The following is a 22913-nucleotide window of genomic DNA, read 5'->3' as shown; positions in this document are numbered from 1 at the left end:
CCATGATGTGGAATATACCACACTTTGCCATCCTGCCGACTCAGTTGTGTTTCTGGAACTTTGACAGCATATCCATTTTTTAACATGTCTGTGATACAGTCAGAATATTCCTTATGAAAATCAGGATTCCTGTTGAGTCTTTTCTTCAGTGTGAGTGCACGCTGCACTGCTGCAACTTGATTGTTTGGCATCCTGATCTCCGACTCCTTTGTTGGCAACTTAATATAGTAGTGTCCTTCCTTATGTTCCACAGAATTTGACACAGCATACGTGAACCTTTTGTCCTCAATTGACATTTCCACTTTTTCATCACAGACACGTTCTGGAAAATCCACATTGTACTGCTGCATGAGCATCCTTTCTATAGTATCGACTGATATCCGATTCACACTAATAGCTTGATGCTCTCCATCCTCTTGTCCTCTGATTGGTCCATTGACAGTCCATCCAAGAATTGTTTTGACAGCATATGGGCCATTGTTTTTACTGTTAATCACTCTCCATGGCTCAAAAACTTCAGGAACATCATTACCAATTACCAGCCCAACATCAGCATCAATGTGTGGCAGCTTAACTTCTTTAAGATATGTCCATTTATCAATATCCTTCTGGAGGGGGATATTTTTCTTTCCAACTGGAATGTTGTTTTGAGTAAAAACCTTTGAAAGGGTGACAAATTTATTCTCAATGATTCCACTGATTTCCAAGTTTCTTACAAGACGGCCCTTTACTTGTTTGGTTAAGTTCATAGTGCTTAAGACAATCTGTGTTCCTTTACCATTTAGGTTAAGTTGCTTTGCCAATGCATCAGTACAAAATGTTCCTGAGCTCCCAGGATCCATAAACGCATACGTTTTCACAATTTTTGTCCCTTCTTTTGACTTGACATACACCGGCAGAATAGACAGAATGCAGCTGTCTCCGGCCCCAGTAGACGGAGTTGCTACATGATTTAGACTCACAAGTGCACTTGAAATCCAGTCACATCCAGTGTTTTCTGTTTGACAACTTGTGTTTGTTTGCTTTGAAACATTTTCATTTTTATAAATGTGCAACAAGCTTGGGTGTTTCAGCGAGCACACTTGACATGTTAATCTCTTTTTACAGTCTTTGCTGAGGTGTCTTGTTTAATAAACAAGCAAAACATATGCCGTTCTTCCGCAAAATGTCCAATTTTTCTTTGTGTGGTCTCTCTGTGATTTGGTAACACTCGGCCATAGTGTGGTTCTTTCTGCAAAACAGACATGGCCTGGTGAGGGCACTGTTGCTACACAAGTTGGGGGCTTTACCTTTAACATTTTCAATTTCTTCACTTAAAGATACATTAGTAGCAAAGCTACTTCCTCTTGGTTTATCTTTCTTTGTAATTTTTACCGTAACAGGCATTTTTCTGTCTTTCCATTCACCTGCAACTCCCTGCAGGTCTCCAAAGAGGGGGTCATTCACCATTTTTGCCTCTTTCTCCACAAAGTTTACAAGATCCACAAATCTTATTCGAGTTTGTTTTCCTTCTTTGATGTCAAAGGCCAAAGCTCGCCATTTTTCTCTCATTTTATATGGCAGTTTTGAGATCACAACCCTCATGTTGGCTGGATTGTCCAACTCATCCATATAATCCACATCCTCCAAAGCATTGCGACAGTTTAAAAGAAAAAGTGAAAACCCATGAAGGGTTTTAGCATCCTCTGATTTTATTTGTGGTCATCTAAATAGCTTATCCATTAAAGCTGTCGCAATTTTAAGAGGGTTTCCATAGTGGTCTTCCAACAGGCGCACTACTTCTCTATAGCCACGGCCAGCAGGCATATGTTGGCAACCTTTTACCACATCATGAGGCTCACCTCTTGTGAATTGCTCCAAAAAGAACAGTTTGTCTACATTGTTGTCAGTTTTCGAGTCCACAACATGTTCAAAGGCCTTCATAAAGGATCTAAAATCAAGTGAGTCACCACAAAACACAGGAATATCACGTTGTGGCAAGCGAGCTGATCGTTGATGATTGACAAGCGTTTCTGTGATGTGTGTTTGTCGTTTCATGACATCATAGAGTTCATAATTATGATCTGTAGGTTGTTTGGGAACAGTATTATGCGTTGTGATGGACTCATGTGGCCTTTGTGACTTTTGTCTCGCTCCTAATGATGGGACTGAGCGCTGACTGTGGTCCATATTAACAGGAATTGACATTTTCTGCTCATTAGCACCCCCTTGATTGTGTGTCATGGCTTCTGCAGCATAATATTCATTCATTCCATCACCAATTTCGGGAATGTCATGTCCTTCATATACTTTAATTTTTGCATTTGACACTGCTAATGCTGTTTGAATTTCTAGCTCCTCCTTCTCAGCCACGAGATGTGCCTCCTTTAATGCCAAAGCCTGTTTTTGTTTCAAGGCAGCTGCTTTTGCTTCCAAGGCTGCTCTCCTTGTTTCCTCTTTAAGGCGAGCGGACGAGGCCGATGACACGTGACACGCACACTGTAAGAAGTTGATACACTTGATTTTGAACCCTTTGGATGAATTCTTCAAACTTCTTCAACCTTGGTTCAAACCAGTCCTTCTGATCGGCACTTTGCTCCTCCTTATTCAAATGCTGTTGAACAGAATTGTTTATCTCCTTGAACGTCTCCAAAACTGCATTGAAGTCCTTTAATTTTAATTTGACCTCCTGGTGGCTTGAATGCTTTCCCAGCAGATCCTCAATTTGATTTGATTTCAATGTGAGCTGCCTTAGTTTCACTCTCCTTGCGCTGACATCGCGCTGCAGCTTTTCCTCTTCGCTTTTGTCCACGGGCGCAACATAGCCAGCACTATCCTCAGTCATGCTTGGATACGCTTCAGAGAGTCGGACATTGAATCCGCGGATTCATAGAAAAGAATCACAATGTGCTCTCGTTGACCAGGCATGAAACATGTTCCTTTTTCAACTTTGTAAATCGTACCCGAGTCATTCATTCATTCATTGTAATACAATCAGCTGTTGCGGAAGCTGCAATCACAGGCTGTCATTCATGTGGCAGGATTCCAGGACAAACAGCTGAACTGCTCACGCTGTTTTTTGATTTTATGTAGTGGCAATTTCTTCTTGCATGTTTAGGCACATCTATGTGCAAAAATTCAAAGTCCGCGGAAACGCAGCTTCTCACACGTCCTCCTGTTAGCTGTAGCATTAGCTGCATGTAACACTCAGTTCTAGCCCCCCTCGAAAAAAAATTGCCAGTGTGACGTCTTGTCAGTGTGATATCACTGATCTAAGCCCATTGGCTCGTTGTGGCAAGCCCAGCAGCTCATGTTGCACGCTCATTAACTTCTGTAACACGCCCACAATATGCCGTAGCCTGCGGTAGCACAGTAGTGCTAAAGTGCTAATGTTTTTGCTTCCCTAGTGGCTACATTCCCAATATGGTAAAAGGAGTGTGACATTTCCAAGAACCGTGCTGAGCGACTGACCAATTACGGCAGAGCCGACAGGCCGACCAATCAGATCAGACTTGGCACACGTGGGGACTCTGAACGTGGGCACTTCAGAGCCTTAGAGAGAGAGTCAGAAGCGAGCCGGTGGAGCCATGGAGCGGCAGTACATGAAAACAGACACTTTTTTTTCTAACTTTAGCTATTGTGAACATACTTTAGTAGGTACATAGATTAAATATACAAACCCCAAAAAGGGCATAATATGACCTCTTTAATATACTTCTTTCAAGTAACGTAACGTTAAGTTTTGCGATAGCTAATGTTTGAAAGAAATGGGCTGTCTTCAGAAATGGTTAGCCTGGTGGCATGCTATAAAGTACATAATTACTAGTGCAAAGGCTAACGTTACCACAACGTACATCCAAGTCTGTAACAGTAACGTTAGTTCAATATTCTGGGTTACTTAAGTGCTGTGCATTCCTCCCCGTTGTTTTTGTCTTTAGAGGTTATCAAGATGAAGAGAAACCAGGACATTATGTCCTAGTTCGCCACCAAAAGTAGAGACAATGATGAGGCAGACATAGAAACAGACACAGACGATCCAGGTGTTGAGGGAGCACAGGGAGTGGAGAGAGTCAAAGAGGGAAAGCCAGTGGACTTGATAGATGACAGTGAGGACACAGAGAAGGAAGATGACGCAGATGAAGGTCCAGAGAGTGAGGCTTTGGTTGAAAATTCAACGAGAGTGTGAGACACAAGAGGATACAGGTGCATCCACAAGCACTGGACTATCGGGTGTGTGATGTTGAATTGAAGTTTGGAATATGTGTCCATGTAGAAGTGTGTTGTTTTATGATTGAGAAGAAATCAAATCAAATTCTCCTTCATGTCATTGATTTATAATTATAGATATAATTGGTGTTTCTTGATTGCTAGTGAATTATGTGCCATATGATTTCGTTTGACTTTCTCCACAGATATCAGCAGGGGTAAAGGAGAGCCACCGATGCAGCCCAACATGACCTTGTTTCTACGGACCTTGATGGGGGACAGGAGAAGGAGCATCAAGGCCACCTGGTACAGCATACACCCCTGGCTTGAGTACTCAAACAATCAAACTCGGCATATTGTTACGCCTGTAGACTTTTTAGCCCCCCTAATAGCGCAGACTCAGTTTTTGACTCACCATCCGGATTCAAAAACTGGAAGAAAGCAACCTACAGAGAGGGGGGACTTGCAATCCATGCCAAGTCTGAGAGGCATAAACATTTAATGATTACATGGAGAGACTATCCGAGATCTGTAGCAAATAATTAAACACTGCCAAATATCCTAAACAAGGAACATAACAGACTGGTTACAGAAAATCAGGAATACATAAAAACCATAGGGGAAGTGCTACTACTTACTGCCACACAAAACATTGCTCATAGAAGTGAGTCTGCAGCATTACAAATCATTAGCAAACATTATTAACTATAATTTCATTGTTTGTGAACAGTAAATAACTATTAAGTAATGGTTAAATAACTAAATATTTACCCTTATTTACCCTTTATAGATGATGGTTATTATAAAGTTGTTGTGCCCTTTGTGAAGGACATTTAATATTGTTTGAGTTAAGTTTTGTTTTCACACTGCCCCCTCCTGGTTGTTTAAGTTAACTGAGTAGTATGACCATGTGAGGTGTTAATTACCTCCAGACTTTTAAGTGCTGTGGAGAGTGCAGACAGCAGTTTCTTCACCACTTGCAAAATTGTCTTCAACATTGTTGCCTTGGACACTAATTGTCTGTGAGTATTTGTTATTTGTGTTCTTTGGTGTACAGAGGCAGAATGTAAGTTTTTAAGTTGTTTCTTTGGACGATTAGATTTTAATAAATTGATAGATAGCAGAGCAGTAAGCTAGCAGCATGACTAAGCATGTTAGGTTAGCTAATTGTTTCTTGTGCCCTATTTTATGTTTGTTAGTCTCTAATGTACTTTACAATTTGTGTTTTATTACAGTTTTACAAGAAAGAAAGAATTCTCCAATAAATAACGAGAAAAGTTACGCCTTGTAATTTTTTGGAGGACTTACACTTGTTAGCTAACTGTCTAGCTCTGACGATATGCAACCATAGACTGTAAATATTACGTATGCAACTCATTGCAAGGACAGTATAAAAGTGTTACCAACAAATCTCCTATTTGCCACCCTATAAACTGATTATCCACAGATATTTATAATGTAAAACGTTTGCATTTGCATAGTAAAAACCTTAACACAATGACCTTGGAATGGCCTGCATGATTTACATTAGCAGGTCAGTTTTAGCAACCCTAATGATTTGAGTTGGAAAAAGTTAAGTTTCTTTTTGTTAGATCTAAGGCTACAGGGTGCCATCTCTCAGGATGCACTGTGAACACTTGTGCAAAGCTGTACAAGCTGTTTATACAACATTGGTGTGTAATGAAGTTGTTGTTTGGTGAGACTGTTCGCAGTGACTGCAGGATGGTGAGACTGTTCAAACTGTATTTTACATAAATTAGCTGTTGGCATTTATGTGAAATTAAAATAAACATGAACAAAGTAGGCCTATTTTTCACTCTCCTTTCAGTTTGTGGCAAAGTCCAAGTGATGGTGAGATTCAAAAGTCAAAACTGGACCTTGGTGCCAGATGTATTGCCTTAAAGGACCTTTATATGGGACTGCATTAATCTTTGCGGACCAAATAGACTGACAACTAAATGCAGAATTTGACATTATGGTATCAAGTTGACACCTGAATATTTTCATAATCAAATCAAGTAAAGACGTTCAGTCTCAATGTGATGTTATTTTTCCACTTTGCAGGTGGTACATTAACTTCGGATGAATGCTTAGTTTGTGGTTCTAATCTTTTTGAAACCTCCTCCATAGTAAAATACTTTAGCAGGGAAGTCACTCTCCCTCCTCTGCATGGAGTTAAGACATCAAGATGGGAGCTATTCAAAGCCGATGTAACAGGTAAATGAGTGTATCAGGCTGCAGTCCTCATCTTGAAAACGTTTGAGCTGCAAAAAACATCATGAAAAAAACGTTATATTCTGAGCATTAACTTGTAACTTATGTGCAAATCAGTTGGATGCAGAATGTCTTCCTGCACTAATCTGCTCCGATATCATTTGAAATGTTGGCTGATTCCCTTTTATCTTTGTTTATACACGTATATCCATGTTCAGGAGATCCTTTGTCCCCACAGCCATTAGGCTTTTTAATACACAGCCAATGGTAGCAGCTCATGACTGGATCTGTGGATGGAACGTCACTACCTACTTGTTTCTCTCCCTAACACCCTGGGGATTCGTGTCATTACAAGAAGTATTTAGGACTACAACGACTTTTAGTAGTTTAATCATCTGTTAAAAGTTGTAGTTTTAGTTTAGTTTTTTATTTTATTATTGTGTCATACATACATCCATATGCCCAGCATAGGCTTACATGACACTATAAATTGGGCTTACATGACACTATAAATTAAAAACGTTCCCGGTTCAGAGTGCACTAGGTAAGCTATATTCATTGTCAAGAAACAAAAAGAGAAAGCAAGAAGTCAAACTAATTAAACAGAATATCCTGTCTTCTTTTCCAAGCTTTTGAAACAAAACTAGCAAGTTTAAACACATGCAACTTAAACAGCCATTCCAGTTTCTGCACATCTGTCCGCCCCAATATTTTAGATTTTACTTCACGAAACAATAATTCTCTTAAATCATCATATTTTGTACAATGCAAAAGATAATTGGTTTCAACTTCGCCCAACTCACACATCTCACAAAGTCTGTTTTCTACTGGAATATTTTTGAATCGACCAACTTCAATGGCCAGAGGGAGAATACCAGATCTTAACTGTGCGACCAAGGATCTTTGGCTTCTTGATAAGTGACACTTTACATATAACTCGGTCATAACATTATTTTTGATCTGCACATATGTCCTTAGTTTTGGCTTGGACAGAGCGTTTTCAAACCATTTTTCTTCATCAAGACCTTATCTTTCATGGAGTTAATGTTACAGCACAGATTATTCATGTAAACATACGTCATATCCACCTCCTCGAAGATTGAGTAAAGCTCGTTTGCCAATGGAGAGTTATGTTTTTTGTTCCACATAAACACTTTCTTGTTTATTCGGTCCTCTGCCATTTTGGTTAGTCGATTCCACAATCGGATCATTTCACATTTTCGAAGTACCACCCCTGGCACCCAGCCCATGTCCCCCTGAATTGCTGGAATTGCAAATCTATGAACACCCAGAAAGCATCGTATAGCTCTATTCTGTACAGTATCTATGTTTTTGTAATTTTTTAAACCCCTGCAGCATAGTTCAAAATGGGAGATACACATGCATCGTAGAGCTGGATAGGTAACATATCCAAGGTCCTTACATACTTTCAGTTTATTACAGACAGATCCCAAGGCTCTTCAAGCAGAATCAACAAGACATCCTATTCCAATAGAATAGAATATAGAATCTACCATCCACACCAGCTTCTAGAAGTTTGAATGAAAGCAAATCTCTACTAATCCAATCAAATGCTTTTTGAAATTCAATGCAAAAGTGGGTTAACCTTTAGCCATTCTAGTTCTAATTATAGATGTTACTGAGTGTATATGATCAATACAGGCTCGCTGTTTTCGAAATCCATTTTGCTCATCAACAAGATAGGGTCCCAGTTCTAAGTACTGCGTGAGCCTATTATTTAGTGTAACAACACCACAGGTAACTGAACCCAAAAGCACGATTCAAAACGCAGTCTTTGATTGGGGGGAAAAAAAACAGTCTTTACTCTTTTAGCAGACACAGTCCAAAAAAGTGATCAAAGAGGAAAGAAAAGGCTTGAACGCTTCTCACAGGGGTCAAAGATGAACTGTCACAGAAGGAAGGGAAGCTACAGACTAAATACTAGGGTGAGGGGGAAGACAACGAGATGCAGCTGGGAACAATCAGGGCAGGGCAGACAATCACACAGATGGGAAACACATGACAGCAGGAAGTGAAGGATCTGAAACGAGAGGAGAAGTTAGTGATCCAAAACTGGAAATAATACAAGATAGAAATAAAAACAACCTAAGACACTGAGCTGGACATGACAATTTAGTATGTAAGAATACAATTTATAGGCCGTACTAAGGAGACTGAATCATCTACAATTCGAGGGTATTCTGGGATCGTTCTTTGATGATTTTGGTACAGGCTTAATAATGAATTTGTACCATTCAGATGGGATTATACCATGTTTAAAACATGTTTTTAAAGTTAGAACAGAACCTCTGTTCCCTTTGGACTTCTTCTACAGTAATATCATGGTTCAAAATCATATTTTGGTTCCTTCCTGCCATGTTCATATGATTCTCCAACTCACATTTTGTAACACAAATGTCATTTAAGAACACATCATTGAACCCAAGTGGAATATGGTTACCTGATAATATACCGGCAAAATCTTTTTCCCATTTTCTCAGCACTAGCTCTCAATCTCACCATTATCTAATATAGTTTCCACTGGAATTTTCTTTATTTTCTTTGGGCCCAATTTATTTATCTCCTTGCTGAATTTTTGTGGATTGTTACTTTGTAGTCGGTCCAACTTTAATGCATGTCCGCTTCTGAACTACCTTTTATAAATCCTTACATTTTTGTCAAAACAGATTTTGCTTGCCTTTATCATTCTATAATGTTTTAAGTGATGGGTTCCTACATTAAAGCCCTACATATTTTCTGATATTAGGAATAAAGTATCTATCTATCTATTTATCTATCTATCTATCTATCGAGCAGTTTTGGTTAAGTCAGGATGCAACCTTTAACATTTCCTTGGTTAGTTTGAGTGCAACTTCTTCTGCAGTTCTACCATGCGTACAAAATAACTGTATTTTTAGCATATATTAAAATATCACACTGGCCACAAACAGATGGCAGATCAGTGATGTACATGCAGAACAGGGTAGGGCCCAAACCAGAGCCCTTCAGGACACCCAGTTGATAGGTATAGGGCGTACGATTTATATTTATAATTTTTACAAGCTGTGAGTGGGATGAGAAGTACGATTTGATAAGACTAAGATAGACTCTATGGAAAAGCTGAAGTTGAGTAGTTAATGTAGTAGATTGCTATGATTAACAGTGTCAAATGCTTTGCACAAGTGAAGGAACGCAGCCACCGCAACCCCACTGTCATCCATTGATGCCTTAACTTTTTTCTTTCAAAAAGCATGTAGCTGTTTTGTTGAGTGATTAGAGTGATATAAACCTCAATTTTGAATATTAAATTGTCATGCAATTTTATACACACATTCATAATCCCAAGAGGACAAATTATCTAAAATTGTGTGTTTATCTGACCTTTCTGCTAGCAATATTGCAATGGTTCAATTCCTTGCTTTAAGCCCTGCAAGACATTTCCATGATCCTCAACTGAACTAGAATATGTTGCCTCATGTAAGTTAATATTTAGTTTGGGAACGTTCTAGCTGCAGGAAGTTAAAGTAGCTCATGTTATGCAATCAGATTTTTGGAGTCTACCCAAAGATTTCATGTTTTTCTGGCTATCGTTCAAAGATTATGTGACGCAAACTGCACTAAAGTTCTCTCAGCTGCCAAGTGAAACAAAATCAGGCTGGGAAATGTCCAAGGATCAGAAAAAAAAAGAAGAGGGCAGGAAGACAGCCACCAGTGCTATACATTAGCTTATAATGGGAGGCAGGTGTTGATGGGGAAACTTTTATATTGTGCTTTATTTCAGGAGTGAACATTTTGTGAAGTTGTTTAAGCCGCATTTGTATTCCAGCAAGAAATCTTTGATGTGATGACAGTAAAATAATGAAAAAAATGCTTAAGAGAGGATATTTAAAAAAAAATGTGTGAGACTTATCTCTTGCACTTAATTTATAAAAGACAAGTTAAGATAAGAAAAAACAAGCATGTTCTTAAAGTATAACAAGATTAGTATTGAAACAATTTATTTGATTATATTTAATTTAAGAAAGTATACTGGAATACACTATGGATAGATATCAAATAAAATCATACTAAGCAATAAAGGTGGAGTTCAGATGTATACATGGTGCATTCTGGTTAAAAGCCACGCAGCATTTAGCCGCTTGACAAGCTCGATACTGAAATTAGCACTTTGCACTTTATTGAACTTGTTCTGAATATAATTTATTTTTGAATAAAAAAAATCTCTAAAAAAAGTCTCTACTGGGTCCTTTGTTTGGTCAGTTCATTCTGTCATGAACAGGAAAACTCTGAAAAACTAAATTAAACCAGATCAAATCATGACAACTAGGATTACATGGTCTGTCATCACTTTTGATACTCCTTTCATCATTTGATTCAACATTTTTTATATCAAACTTTCTGTAATGCGTTGCTTTTCCTTAACATTTTGCTGTTTTTGTAGAAGTTACTTGTGTTCTGTTGTTTTGGTTACTAATCTCCTGCCTGTTAAACTGTTACATACCTTTACTGTGGATCATTTTTTGTGATTGTCTTGCATCTCCGAATAAATTCATATTTAGTCCACTTTTAATTGCAAGACATCAGAGGCAACAGAAAAAAAATATCAAACCTACAGTCAATTTTTATTTTTTTCTGCTCTCATTACCTTTATCAAACACTCTTTGCTTAGTTTCCAAATGAATATCAAATGTGTATCTCTGGATAGGGCTAGTCATTAAACCAAAGGAAGAAAAAGATAATGCAATGAGAAAAATAAACCGTACATTTTCATCGTTATTTAATACTGACCAAAGTAAAGAGATCCAAACTCAGTGTCTAGATCTTTAAAAACATTCATTTTCATCGTATTTCAGCATTTAATTGATGTCTTTGATAGTTTGTACCAGATGAATTAGTCTGTACTGGTCTGTTGTGAATGTGCTGAAAGTGCACAAAAAATGATTTCCGATAAACTTGCCTGACAGGTATAGACCAGAGAGAAAGTGTTGTTGACATGTTACAGGAATTAATGGGGTGTGTTTATCTGGTGGGAAAGGTATGTGTTGTTTTTGTCATCATGCTTGTCTTTTCAATCATGTTGAAACAGATTTGAAGTGCTTCTCATGCACTTCATGATTATACATTTCACACACTGAAGTTTCCCACACACAATTGTTGTTAAAGATCTCACTAAATTGGCAGAAAACTTGATCATGGTGAATTAAATAATAATCCAACCTTGCTTGGGTACATAACCCCTCTTTTCAAAGAAGCAAAACAACATCATGTAATGTATCTGTTTATTAATAAAGTGCTCATGCTTGGCTACAGAATAAGTAAAAAAGTGACAAAGAACATAGACAGGCAACATTGCAACTCTTCTTTTCCAACACCAGCAACACAAGTCAGAAATAGTCATTCAGCAATCATTGAAGTACAACAAACCGCAAAGATAAAGTTTTATGAAAAAAATATATAATCTTGGATGTCGATGGCTCGAGTGGTCTCGGTGTTATCTACATAGTCAAAATCACACAACTTCTGAAAACAGTTGTTTAATGTCTTGTAAGTCTAAGATCAAGTATTTTCAGTTTCTTTTCATTCATCTGACATTATCAGAATTGGAAATTAAGTGTCCGGTGTTTTTGGAGTAGACTCAAAATCTATATATTAGGAAACTCTACTTTAAAAGCAAGAATACCCCTAGAATAAAGTACAAGTTGACACCAAGCCCCACCAGTGAATTGAAAACATCTTCAGAATAACTCCAATGCTATCTTGGTCCAGAGATGGAGCATATCCGGTAGCATGGGGTACAAAGGAAGCATGGTGATAATATGCTGTAGAAGGGGAAGTTGGGTTGGAGTTGGATGCCTGCAAACAAACAGAGAGACAGAAGAGTAAACAGAGATAGTGAAATATAAACTAAGACAATGGTGGGATGATAATAGAGATTGACGCTAAAGAGGGAAGAAGTAGTGGATTGTTATGTTTCAAAGGCTAGTGTATCTTTAGAAATACAAAAATCCGCTGGCACATTTATTGACAACAACTTGAGGCGTGAACACCAACACACTCCTGTGCTAAGAGCCTGATAAAAAGTAACATCATGCTCACAATGAGGATTTTGAAGTCAGCGTCTCTTTATTCAAGCAGTGCACAGGATCTCACACAACACAAAGTTGTGGGAGAGGCGCTCCCCGAACAGAGAGGAGTCTCAGTATTTAAGCACAAAACAGATAACACTTAACATGCATCATGCTTAGCAACAAAGAAGTTATCTCTTTTCTGGTATGTGAGAGGCCCAGTTGTACCATCTTTCTACTATCCCCAAGGACACCTGCTTACTCACACTGATTCTTTAAGACTTCTTAAAGAACAAGACATTTAAACATTGTATGAGTACAGCACTCAGTTACACACTCAGTATTTTTCCATCATTAACAAACATATCTTACCCACAGGTCAGTGGTGCATTGCCTTCAGAGTAGAAATGGGGGGAAAAATTGATACAGCTCATGGCTGTATGGCCAGCAAGTATGTTTTTTTATTATTATGATAATAGCAAATATGCTTTTTTAAATTGGTAGTTGCTGAGGGGGCTGCACAATTAAATTTCATAAATTGTATTGTTAAAAACGACTTCTATTGTACAGTCGTCCGTACATGTTTGTGTTCAGTTCAGTTCAATTAGACTGAAATACTAACAGTTCAGATTGTGAGGTGCACGCAGCCTTTAACAGGGTTTTTACTTTAATCACAGTGTTGGTCAGGCTGTGGGCTTGACTACCATTGTGTAGAAATAAAAAGACTGAGACTAAATAGACTGAGATTTTTTTCTTATATGACAAAACAGTTGCTGATTTAGTTTAATTTTGTGGACTTAATATGCAGTTAAAAAAAGTTCAATCGCAATATAATGTATTGCAATTCTCAGCATATCACAAAATGTTTAAAATCGCAATGATATCGTATTGTGACTCGAGTATCGGAATAATATCTGTGGATTCCCACCCCTACTTCAGAGACACACTGCTCCAGCAACGTCTGTCATTATGTGGTCTGATAATCCATTTATTTATTTTTCAATAAATATATCAATACAATACATTCAGTGTTAGTGTCCCTCACTCTTTCTAGTCAATTACAAACTGTTCCACTGTTCCTCTGTACACCTGATGCCCTTTGTTGTGGTGAATGGATATTCAGCTTTTATCTGTAGCTTTTCTTTTTTTGGTTTGTGTGTTTAACCTTTGTTGATGTATGTATTTGGAGCACATTTGTTGTTAATGCATTCATCTTTTTACAGCTTGTATTTCCATTTGCAGTCTTTCCTTTTTTACATTTTCTTTGTACTTTGCATGAGTAATTTAATTTGCAGTATGTTTCTCCTGCTGGAAATTACTTGGCCTGTTGCAGCACGTTGTCACTTCTCAGCAGTTACATCAACTTTTCACAACAGGTAAAAGTAGAGTAGCAGTGCAATATAGAACATTAAAAAATGTTAGGTTGAATGAAACCATACCTCAAATTTTTTACGGCAAGAACTCAGCAAACTTCTGGGGGAAGTCAGTTAGGGTAAAAGTGTAGGGCTTCTCAAATAGCAATGAAAGGTAAAGCTTGGGGGCACACAAAGTGTGCAGGTTGTAGTTTTTACCATTCCCATTTTTCTCCATCACAAACCAGTGGTTATCAGATATATTTTTTGGGTTTCCATCACAGCAATCAGTTTCCTCTACCTGTGAACACACAAAATAGACTGTTTATCCCTGTTGGGTTCCACACAAGGCAAGAATTAGAAAGAAACAATGACTATATACATTCAATAATTATAAAAATAAGTATCAAAATAAAATAAATAATGTATTTCAGTAACTTTTTCTTTAGTTTCACACCAATGATGAGCCCTTCTAATGCATTTCAACACCTGAATTATACTACATTTTCCCCTTTTTTTATTTTCCTTTAAGCTTTCTACTGCTCTGTACCTGTGTATACCAATAACCTTTTATGTCTATATGTATAAATAGGTTTTTATTTACCTTGAGGCATTCTTCCACCACCTTTGTACAATAAGTTTTCTCTTTACGGCGGAAATGGAAAGCCAGCAGTATTTTCTCTTCTCTCACACTTGTTATTATTTTCACCTCATGTTCTAAGGAAGGAAGCAAAGAAACATATTTACTTTGTGAATGGGTTGATATATTTTGAAAAAGGATAGTAATAGGTGCTGAGCAATTAAAAAACAGCAACAAGATACGCCCGCACGCTTGCTCAATTTCACAAAAAATCTTTATTAAATCACCAGAATTCTTCTTCAGTTGATAATTTTGTTAATAAATGAACACCTGAAGAAGAACTCTGAAACATTGTGATTCCATAAAGTTGTGTGTCATTAGCAAGTGCACTGGCATGTCTTCTTTTACTTGCTTATACGTCAATTCATTTGCCATAATACTTGAAATTCATTCTTAAAATGTACTTTTTAATAAAAATCAAACGGTAGCCAATCAAAGGTGGGTTAAACAAAGCCCTATGTATAGACTTTTTGTAACCTTATATAGAGGGTAGCACATATAGTGCTTTCACACTTGCACAAAAAATTAACAAATTTGGGCGAGCTGAATGTGTCAATGCAAACTGCCAAATTTGTCACTCAGATTTTATTCTGAATTTCTCCTGCCAATCCCCTAGTATTTTTCTGCAGGAAGATGTGAAATCACCTTGAGCTGGTGACGTTAATTCTCTGCGATTGGTGCACGATCATAGGCTGTATTCACTCGACCGTTGTGACCTCCGTGCACATAATTAACCTGCTGTATTACGTTTTCTCTTTGCCAGAATGTTCTTCTCCGCTCTTTTGTTGATACTGATTCTGTCAAACTGCACATTGCATTGATAGAAAGTAAAATATTCTCATTATAGAGTTGCAAAGTGGACTCTGTTGCTTAGTCCGTTCTTTTACGTCATGTCTAGTCTCAGGACTCCACCTCCTATCTGACGTGGATAGTCTCCTGCTGGGAAGTGTTTGTGTGAACTACCAGATCAGACTTGTTTCCTGCTGAAGTTCTCCAGAATTTTTCAGACGTGCAAATGTGAAAACAGCTATATATCAACGGAGTACCAAACCAGCTCCTTTGCATAACCAGATTTGTGAATATTTTTTGCCTCATTCCGAAAAAAGTTGTACCAGCAGTTATTGAATTCGGTTGGTCAATGGCACATATCTTCACTCCATCTGAGAATTTACGGACTGTCACAATTTTCCCGTCCAGATTCATTATGTGATGATGATGCTGTCTCCTCAGTAATGTTCTGTCCTGAGGGAAAATTTTTAAAAAAGTAACACAAAAAATGGTTAATTAGAAACTTCAGAAAATCAAAGAGAAAATATGGAGAGAATCCAAGTCTTACATCTGAAATTAGTTAAGACCGACTGAATGTATTACTCATACACAGCAATCTGTATTTCATCACACTTGGCTTGTAAAGTAATTTAAAAAATCTATTTTTAAGTGTAGATCTGCCTTAAGATGAAATCAGAGATAGTAATAAACCTCTTCTTGTGTCTTGAAAGGGATATCAACTCCCTCAGAATTGTGCAACTTTTAAGTCATGAAAAACGTCAATCAGATTGAGCTTTCATGTGACTTAAAATGATAACAATAATTTTGCCAATCAATCAAATAATAACATTGTGCAGTGTTCAGTAAAGCTGCAAAAAAAACATCCTATTATTCCATATCATGAAAATAAATCTCCTGTAAACACCAGAATGCTATTATACTTGATAAGGCAGTTAGTTATTGAGTGATGTTCAGGAAATGCTATAGCTGCACAGCATAGAACAGAAAGGACTTTCTGCTGTCATAAAAAGTGCACAAAGGATTATTGTAGTTGTGCTGCCAGGCCTGCATGCCAAGAGTGCCTCTGACACCAGCAAGGACACAACACAGCCAGGATATACTGTCTGTTTGTCCCCCTGCCATCTCGAAAAGATGAGCTCCAGAGAGACCAACAGCTTCTTCCCACAGACTTCTATCATCTGTGTTGGGCTCAATGCCTATGTCGGTGCTGACATTTAGTAAAGTCTATTTGTATACTCTTAGGTTTATTTAATACACTTTTACTACTGCCATTTGTACTACTTAAAGTCTAGATCAGTGGTTCTCAAACTATGGTATGGGCTCCCTGTGGTGGTACGCAAAGAAATCTCCACAATATAAAAAAAAAAACCTGTTCAGCATAAAACGACATTTTTTATTTTTTGTCGTACTCTTATCTTATGTGTCTTGTAGGTTATCTATTGGGCTGTATTTATATCAAATGTGTTTTCAACTCTAAATTAATCTAGTTTTTGCAACAAACAACTTTATTCTGCTCAATTTGCTCGCGCGCGCACAGACATAAACAACACCAGGAGTACACCTCGCGTTTTGAAAAGTTCCACTCGATATTCTGTTATAGTTCAGTCCTGAAACAACTGCAGCTGTTGCAAGAAAGCAGCTGTAGGTCTATATTAACAGATATTCTGTTATTTATTGGAGTTCAGCACAATCGGCAGCAAGCAGCTGTACATAACGGAGCCAGGAGAAGCTTCATTTGTTGATGCGTGTACGGACAGTCGCTCACCTTCTCTCTCTCTCTCTTGCTCTGAAGCTGCTATGTTTTATGCCGCTTTATTGTAAGGCTCTGCGCCTTACAATAAAGCGGCGCTGCTTGAGCGGAGCCTGCACTCTCTCGCGCGCAAAATGCATGTAAAGGCCTGTGCAGATGAGATACATAAAAAAGATAAAAAAGTAGCCTAATGACATCGATACAAATTATAGTGTTTAACAGTTTCCTCATTGAGATACTGCTGCACATTAAATGTTATTACACATTAGATACTGGTGCACATGTTAACATGCTTTTAAATAGACTACCAACGTAGACAGATTAGAAAAAAGAAAACACGAAGCCGCACATTCGCTCAAAGCTCTACGGTTCCTTTAACAACTGACCCGCCAGAATTCAGGATCCCAGCTACTCCTGCAGACTAAAATGATCACACACTTGCAGGCGAAAAGTGTGAAAAAGATGCAGGTTCTACACAATGCTAAAGCTTAGATTTGACAGGAAAAAAAGAGGAAACCAGAGCTTTCATGTACATGTTTGAAATAATGCACAACTCACTTACAGGACTGAAGTTGCCTACCGCGAGGCTGTGAGGTTCTGTCTGTGTGACGAGTCCTGGCGAAAAGCAGTGTTGTTTCTCAGCCTCAGTGACGGGAAACTATTTAAATACGGACCAGCAGGTTTGACGTAGGCGTCTAGGAATGCAACCAATGCTGGCCAAGGCAAAGATGAAATCTAGTAAAAAAAATTCAAGCAGCTGAATCTGGTTATACTGGACTTTGCTGGACAAACACACAAGGGGGTAATATTTTCAGTCTATGTGTTGGAGCAAAGAAATGAACTGGACCCCAATTAATCCCCACCTCTCGCCCCCTCCCTCTAACAATAGCATCAGAATCAGAATCGGGTTTTATTGCCAAGTACAACATAACAAGGAATTTGACTTGGTGTATTGGTGCTAAACAATTAGCAAGGAAATAAAACAGAACTAGCAACAACTTAAATAATATAGTATAAGAAGCAATTAAAATATATAAAATGTAAGATATAGAAAAATTAAAATTAAAAAACACAAAGTGTACAAAATGTGCAATGTAGGAGCTGTGTAGTGGACTATGAGGAAAAAAATATAATGAATTGCTAAAACCCTGACTATTTCTTCTGGAAATTGTGGTAACTACAGACTACTTATCTGGTTGTTCAGTAAGGTACATTTTGATTGAAAAGCTAATGTTAAGTTTTCTCTGTCAAACCAGCTATGTTTTTGTGAATAAGTGAGCATGTGAGTTTTTTTCATGCATACAGCAGTCATTAGGGACAGGAAGTGTGATAGAGGATTTTTTTTCTTCACAGAAAGCAAATCACAAAGGAATGCAAACCATCTCAGCTCTTTTGAAAGGTAGGAAAGGACTTCAGCCCTTCTGAAGTCCAAAATAAGACTGTTTTTGACAGTTTTTCAGGGTTGTGCCTCTATGATGAGCAACTCACAGCTGCATGTGTCACACATGGTAACAGCACGCACACAGCACAACAAATAAGTGAAACATTTTCTTAAAACCCTCAGCCATCAGTTTAATTTACTTACCTCTTCACAAAAATGTCCACTTCCTTTTTTTTTGCATACATCACTTAAGCCCTGCTCAAAACTACAAAACATTCAATCATTTTGGGGAATTTAACCCTTTAAATGCCAGTTTGATTACATGATTCTGGCATTTAAAGGTTTAAATTTAAATTCCTAAACACAGAAAAAAGTAGAAAAAATATCAATCTGTTCTATTTTTAAAGCAGTTTTTTGGAAGTGGACCTTTTTGTCCTTAGTGACTTAAGAGGGTAGTAAAAATGTTTCACAGTGTTCTATTGATCTATTAAAAAAAAAATATATGCATTCCTCTCTTTTGTCAGGGTGCGCTGGCAAATCTCTAAAGACTCTTCAACTGGTCCAGAACGCTGCAGAACCAGGAAATGGGACCACATCACTCCTGTCCTGGCTTCTCTGCACTGGCTCCCTATACAGTCGAGAATAGAATTCAAGATCCTTCTTCTCACCTACAAAGCTCTAAATGGCCAGGCACCATCTTATCTTAAGGAGCTACTAGTGCCGTACTGTCCCTCGAGAGCGTTGCGGTCCCGGAGTGCAGGCCTGCTAGTGGTACCTACAGTCTCTAAGTGTACTATGGGAGGTAAAGCCTTCAGTTATCGGGCTCCTCTCCTCTGGAATCATCTTCCAGCCGGGGTCCGGGAGGCAGACACAGTCTGTATTTTTAAGAATAGACTTAAAACTTTCCTTTTTGATAAATCTTATAGTTAGTGCTGGTGTAGACCAGCTCTTAGTTATGCTGCTATAGGCTTAGACTACCGGGGAAACTGGCACCTTGAGCTCCTCTCTCTCTCTCTCTCTCTCTCTCTCTCTCTCTCTCTCTCTCTCTCTCTGTGTGTATATACAGTACATCATATTACTGCATGTATCTACCTGTAAATCTCAGTCACTAACCACCTACTTTCCTGGGAGCTCTTGAGCTCTCTTAGGCTCCTCAAGATCGTTGGTTGACGGCCTGCCAGAACATAGGCAGGCATGCCTATGTTTGTAATATAGCAATAAGTAAGGTCTTTTACCTGCTTTTTGTAACATAACAATGAGTAAGGTCTTTTTACCTGCTTTTTGTAATGTTAACAGACAAAGAGTAAGGTATTTTACCTGCTTTTTGTAAAGTGTCTTGAGATAACACTTGTTATGAGTTGACGCTATACAAAATAAATTGAATTGAATTGAATTCCAAAATGTGTCAAGAGAGAGACTTTCTTAAAAAAAGGTGTGCCATATGCACTAACACAGCCAAAATGATGACCAGATAAAGAGGAAACATTTGCCCCAACTGACAAAAATTTCCATAATGATACATGAGGGAAAATAACTGAATTTGCTGAAGCTTCTAACAAAACCTAAATTTCTGGGTGGACTTTATTGAACAGCACATGGCATTTAAATTCTACATTAAGTTAGGTTGAGATGTGTAGTAAAAATAAAATAAAATTGTAGAGTTGTTGCTGGATTTAGTCAATGTCATGTGAAAAAGAGAAACACAGTTAAAAGAAAAACAAAGAAATTAAGTGCCTTGTGACCATAGACTCTTTCTGTATCAAATACAATGGAGTGGATAGTCAGGTACACTCATATTTAAAGTCTGATGGCTCTTAACAGAAACATCTAGAGATAGAAATAAGTAATATGTATATTGTTTTTTTTCATTAATAATGAACAGTTTAATTTCGATCTCCTAATGAAGCTGCATCTTTTCAAGACAACTTATTTTGTAATTTAGTACAGAAAAATCATTGCTTGGTCAATCTCATGTACCTAATGGAAAGCATACAACATCATTTTTAATCTTTGGGCAGCAGTCAATATTTCTGTAGTAACCAGCAGATATCCCGTGTACTGTAGCCAATGCATCCTCCTCCTCAATCGAAAGACTCAAGGCAGACATTATTTTTTTATGTTAGCATTTGGTCCAGTTAAAGTTTATACAAATTATTGGTTATGATATTTGTATATGATCAACAGGGTACCCCGTGCACAGCCTAAACACGCTCCCAGGTGCTCAAGGTTGCAGGATCAAACCATGAATAAAAGAAGGAAGACTTTATTGACTACTAATAAAGTCAAGGACATTAGGAACAAATTAGCAACAAATCATCCCCCCAGACCGTATTTTAGACACCAGCAGGGCACTTCACAGTTATTTTAGCAATTTTGAGCCGGTGTCCTTGACCTTTTTATCTGAAATTTTAACCCACATGAAATCAGCTACGTGCAGCATTGATTTTATTCCCACAACGTTTCTCAAAGAGGTTTTTAACACAGTTGGACCCAGTATTTTATCCATTATTCATTTCATTTTTTCATTTTACCTTTATTTATTCTCAAGAAATCATTGAGGGCAAGCCCTCATTTACAATGACGTCAAGAGTACAATTAAAACGAATAAGAGACAAAAAAGACAAAAAAGACAAAAAACAACGAAGACAGAATACATAGATTATAAGACCAGAAGAATAAGCAGTAAGCAGGTAACTACAGTTAATAAAATTTACACTCATGAGTACAGTGAGCTGTGATCAAGTTTTTAAATTGACCCATGGTAACCATTGTATTGAGTTTTAATGTGTTTTGTATTGTGTTCCAGGTGTGTGCAGCACAAGAGGTGAAGGATGTTTTCCCAAAGTTCGTTTTTACATGTGGAACCGTTAACATTAGCCAGTCACTTGATCGAGTCTGATACTGATTATCAACCCAGATTAATAAAGAAGTGATGTATGCTGGTAGATTACCCGCAAGTGATTTATAAATAAATAGCAGCCAATGCCATTCACATCTAACTGTTAGTGAAGGCCAACCAACTTTAATGATGAGTGGAATATTTGTCACCAGTGATAAATCTGAGGGCGGAGTGATAAACTGTGTCTAATGATTTTAGGGTGGAGGCAGAAGCATGTCTATAAATGACATCCCCGTAGTCCAGAAAATATGGGAAGATGGCTTCAATTATTCGCTTTCTACTCACTAAGGGGAAGTTCACTTTGTTTCTGTACAAGTATCCAATTTTCTGTCGTAGTTTAGTGGATAATGTATCAATGTGAAATTTAAATGAAAGGGATTGATCCAACCAGATGCCAAGATATTTATAATGGGCTACTCTTTCAATATTGTGACCTTCCAGAGTTGTTATATGCAAGTCATTGTCTGTGGTATTTCTGGCTCGTGTAAAGAGCATGTATTTAGTTTTGTCTGCATTCAGTAATCATTTTAAATCAAGGAGTGCATTTTGTAATTTGTGAAGTGCTTCTTGTAAAGTTTCCATTGCTAAATGTGCAGTCTCAGCAAAACAATACAAAACTGTGTCGTCAGCGTAGAGATGGGCCTTAGAATTTGTAAATACAGAAGCAATATTATTAATATAGGTCGTGAACAGCACAGGACCCAATACAGAACCTTGTGGAACCCCTTTTGATAGTGGTAAGTATTCAGAGCGATCAGATTGTACAGTCACACATTGCAATCTATTAGACAGATAATTCTGGAACCATTTAAATGAGGAGTTGTCAAAACCAACATCATGTAGCCTCTGCAGGAGTATGGTGTGATCAACAGTGTCAAACGCTTTAGTTAAATCAACAAAGAGGGCAGCACAGTATTTCCCTTGATCGACAGCAGATACAATATTATTTATGACAAAGGTAATTGCTGATGTGGTGCTGTGTTTTTTTCTGAAACCAGACTGGTGAGGACTTAATACAGAATATGATTTTAGCTGATTGTTGACTAATGTCTCCAGGATTTTAGAGAGGCTGGACAGTTTGGAGATCGGCCAGTAGTTGTTGAGTTTGTTTTTGTCGCCGCCCTTATGCAGAGGGATGACGTGTGCTGACTTCCAAACCTGAGGGACAACTCCAGTGGTGATTGAAAGATTAAAAATATAGGAAATTTGTTCCTTGATTAGAAGGGCACAGAGTTTTAAAAGGTACGGCTCTAGATTATCTTCTCCCCTTGCTTTCCTAATATCTATAGAGTGCAGAGCCTCCATTACAGCAGATGAAGTGAAGGCCTGTATAGTAAATTTAGGGGAATGGTTGTGGGAAGTAGGAATATGAGCCAGCGGCTGGATATTAAAAGTGTTTCCAGAGTACAATGTTTCAAACTGACTCTCAGAAGCAGCAAAATGGAGGTTAAAAGCACGGCAAATATCTGAAGTTTTATTTGTTTGGCCTTCATTTAAAATAACATAAGAAGGGAGAGATGGGGAGGATTTATTTTTGTTTATATTCCCTGCCAAAATTTTGATGGGTTTGAAGAGCAACTAGAAATCAACTCCTGGTGATAAGAGGTTTTAGCTTTTCTCAGTGATTATGTGCATTTA

General features: G+C 37.8%; 2 long non-coding RNA genes across 2 annotated transcripts; one reads left to right on the top strand and one right to left on the bottom strand.

Moving 5' to 3' along the window:
• The first annotated feature begins 4963 nt into the window (after positions 1-4963).
• On the top strand, positions 4964-19764 carry LOC136181284 (uncharacterized). The gene is made up of 3 exons (XR_010667639.1): positions 4964-5207; positions 18349-18394; positions 18901-19764. It is a non-coding gene; the product is annotated as an uncharacterized lncRNA (long non-coding RNA).
• Positions 11662-17786, bottom strand: LOC109997022 (uncharacterized). Its single transcript, XR_002278524.3, has 5 exons — positions 17558-17786; positions 15569-15698; positions 14421-14533; positions 13904-14117; positions 11662-12252 (listed from the first exon to the last, which is right to left on the bottom strand). It is a non-coding gene; the product is annotated as an uncharacterized lncRNA (long non-coding RNA).
• Positions 19765-22913: the final 3149 nt, after the last annotated feature.

This window comes from Labrus bergylta, chromosome 2 (assembly GCF_963930695.1).
Source record: "Labrus bergylta chromosome 2, fLabBer1.1, whole genome shotgun sequence".
Taxonomy (NCBI): domain Eukaryota; kingdom Metazoa; phylum Chordata; class Actinopteri; order Labriformes; family Labridae; genus Labrus; species Labrus bergylta.
Note: the sequence above shows the minus strand (reverse complement) of the source record. Positions and strands in the feature narration are given on the sequence as shown.